Below are 3,642 nucleotides of genomic sequence, written 5' to 3'. Positions count from 1 at the left end.
AAGTGAATTTTCTGAACCATCATTTTTGAAGAAAATGTGTCCGATGGTTTTAAAACCTGCTTGTTTGCCAATTGCTTGAGTGTGCTCATCTGTATAACTGAATTTTCTTTTTTGTTGTTTTGTTTTTGTATCACTACTATTGAATTTCTTCTTTTTTTTTTTTTCGTTTTTTTCGTATCACAACTATAAGTGCAAATGGTGAAAATAAGCATTTTTTCAAACTGTTGGATGTGTCCTGTTTTTCCCCATTCTGAGGCAACAAAATGCATTTTTCAATCTTTTTATCCTGCATGTATACCGTATTTCACATTTATGCAAGTTAACATTCAATATCAACACAATTATTACTTAGAAATGACAAGAAATAAGTTCCTTTCGTCCAATGACATATCACACAAAACATCTAGTAACATAATATAGGCCATGGGGACCAAATAAACCCTCCAAACCAGAACTAAAATTTTTTTTTTCTTACAAAAGCATCAAGTTACTCAAATACTTCAACAAAATATTCTCTGTAGCATGTACTGAATGTACCTGCTGACACTCATAATTGCAATCTATAGTATTGATACCATTAAGGCACGACAGACTCTGTGTGCAAATTTAGAACAAAAATATGTACAGTACTCAAACATTTTGTTTCAATTGGAAAATTACAATACACAATAAGTTTTCATCAATAACATTGTTTATTCTCATCTTCATTACTAAAGATTTAATCTGCCAAGCTGGCAGACGCAACATTATGGTCATCTTCATTGTCATCCTCGACTCTTTCTTGTGCACAAAGGATGTCCACCAGCTCCTGTGTCAAAGATAAATATCAGACACTTGGATTTTAGATTTGTATAATTTATTTGTTTATGGTAAATATAATGACCATTTTCAGCATTACATTGTCTCGTATACTGTACAAAGTAGCACATGCATTTTGAAGTTGAGCATCATAATTTTGAAATGCTAAGATTACTATAAGCAAACGATCATATAATTAAAATGAAAAGTATGGTGGTGATCAGTGGATAAAGCTGATAAAAATCAGAAATAAAATGGTGTTCATAACTTGGTGATGGTATAATTGACATACAATCTGTATTCCTTTCCTGTGGTATGAAATCTCCATCACACCAATCATAATTCAAGAATCTCTCAGCCTTTCTTCATCCATGTGATTCAGGACTCGGTGAAACAGGATGCTGCGCATTGGAATATTTCCAGAAAAGCATCTGGTCATTTGCCTTGAGGTCATGCATCTTCAGTATAGACAGACGGGGAGGGTAGCAGAGGCTCAAATCAATTCCATCTGAGTTGGACAGCAGTTGGGTGTTGCCAGTCTGGAATTTCTGCTTTACTATATCATAACGGAGCTTGTTTATATCTGGGTATGGCTTTTTGGTTTACCATCGAGACAACAAACAAATTGTTTAAGTTCAGCATACGTCATGAACAGACAGTCATGAAAAGATAAAAAAGTGTGAATTACATAAACTAGTAGAGTACCCGCCCTATGGGCGATGTTGTTCCAAGCATGCAACACGTTCTTCTGACGCATACCTTGATTTGGTCGGTGTATAGGCAACTGACAGCTCTGTAGAGGAAAAAATAACCCGGGTTACGTGCATGAAGCAAAAACATACCGACTGCTAATAATTCCAAACACCTCACTGTACTGGAAAATTTGAGGACAGGAATACTGTACAATAAATGGCGGAGACTTTTAATACCCTCCCCCACCTGGAGGCAGTGCTACACGATACATATTTACATAGAGAATTTGCCCCCCCCCCTCAAGACCACTGGCAAAGGAAAAAACACCCCTATACATTAATTGGAATTATGCTGATCCTCCGTTGCAAGTCTGGATCTAATTGGGCCAGAACTGGAGGAGGAGTAGCCTAACAAACAAATCCACAAACAAACATCCGTCTGTGAATTATAGTAAGGAAACATTGTTCGCAAGTGTTGCAGATACAGTTAAAACTTAAATATTCATTTTTAATCTTAAATTATTTTATAAAAGGTTGAGAAACACTAATTACCCACCTTATTATATCTTGAGTAACTGAATTATTCTCCAGATGCTGAAAAGTGAGAATTACTTGCATATTGTGAATTACGATTGCTGCTACCTTACAGCTACAAAACATTCAAACCAGCCTTGTATCTTTTTAGAATTTCTGTGCTGAAAATTTTATCAAAATTGATATATGCCTTAATTAAATGTCAGAATAAATGTGGTTCTCCAGCAGCATTGTGTTTGGATAGTAGACATTGTAAACATGGTAAATGGATATTTCACATTCTATTCTATTGAGAAAAAAAACAAGCATCATTATTTTATATTTCAGGGCATACACATTACCATTTCTTGCACATTATTTGTAAAATACGAATTCTTTCTTCATTGAGAATGACATTCTATATTTAAGGAACTACTTTAACGTGCATTTTGGGTGAGGTAAGATGTCGAAAGAGTACATTTAATGTAAAAATTGACGTTTTCACCAGACGAGGACACCTGCTATATACATACACATACATATATATATATATATATATATATATATATATATATATATATATATATATATATTATACGAGCCTGGTGTTGGCGCAGTGGTTAGGGCAGCGGCTTGGGATCCAAAAGGTCCTGAGTTCAAGCCCCGTTGGGCCACTGAATTAATACACCAGGGGGTTGACTCAGCCTGTCATCCTTCCGAAGACGGCGAAATGAGTACCAGTATACTGGGCCGGTGTATACCCCGGTTAAAATAGGTGTACCATATCCCTGTGTCGTAAGAGGCGACCAGGGTTGCATTAGGAAGGGCATCCGGCGTAAAACATGTGCAAAATCACTATGCAGATCATACGGATGATCCGCTGTGGCGACCCCGAACGGGAGCAGCCGAAAGAAGAAGAAGATATATATATATATATATATATATATATATATATATATATATATATATATATATATACATACATACATACATATATACATATATATATACATACATACATACATACATACATACATACATACATACATACATACATACATACATAGACCCATCGCTTTGCTGACAGAAATACCAATCTGTGCTGTGATGGCTAATCAATAGGGCAAGAAGAAAAAGTATTCCAAGTGCAGGGAAAACCAGCGTCCCAATTTGGCGTTTGCAGTTTCTCCACGTGTACGTACCCATTTTTTATAATGTTTTTTTTTTGTTTTTTTATCACAAACCTTCCAGGGAGTTCCCTAAATCCACCGTAATTCAATTTATTGAAATCCGTTGATCCGTTCTCAAGTTATAACACGACAGCCAAACAAACAGACAGGCCAAAATATATATGCAAGGAGTTTCAAAAAGATTGATACAACTTTGACTTCCTGCTATTTCTTTGTTTTTTGACCTATATTGTTTTCCTTTTCAGGGTTTGGTGGTGTTATCGTCTTATTTGTTCCCTGGGATTTCTAGCTCCATAGCTCAACTATGCCATTGACAGTGAAGCAGAAGACAAAAGTGGTGGCTTTGTGGTATGAGACTAAATCGTATGTAGACGCCAGAAAATGTTGTTGTGGTTGTTGATGGCACCATTCAAGTGGAAATGGGCTTCATCACTGAACCAGATCAGGTT

General features: G+C 35.9%; 1 long non-coding RNA gene across 1 annotated transcript; it reads right to left on the bottom strand.

The window, feature by feature from the left end:
- Positions 1-266: 266 nt before the first annotated feature.
- LOC147010755 (uncharacterized) lies at positions 267-2,522 on the bottom strand. The gene is made up of 2 exons (XR_015052268.1): positions 1,091-2,522; positions 267-808 (listed from the first exon to the last, which is right to left on the bottom strand). It is a non-coding gene; the product is annotated as an uncharacterized LOC147010755 (long non-coding RNA).
- Between the last annotated feature and the right edge of the window lie 1,120 nt (positions 2,523-3,642).

The sequence above is a fragment of the Eptatretus burgeri genome, chromosome 16 (genome assembly GCF_056783735.1).
Source record: "Eptatretus burgeri isolate ZD-2024b chromosome 16, Ebu_testis_v1, whole genome shotgun sequence".
NCBI classification, from domain to species: domain Eukaryota; kingdom Metazoa; phylum Chordata; class Myxini; order Myxiniformes; family Myxinidae; genus Eptatretus; species Eptatretus burgeri.
The sequence above is the reverse complement of the archived record's forward strand: the minus strand, read 5'-3'. Positions and strand labels throughout refer to the sequence as shown.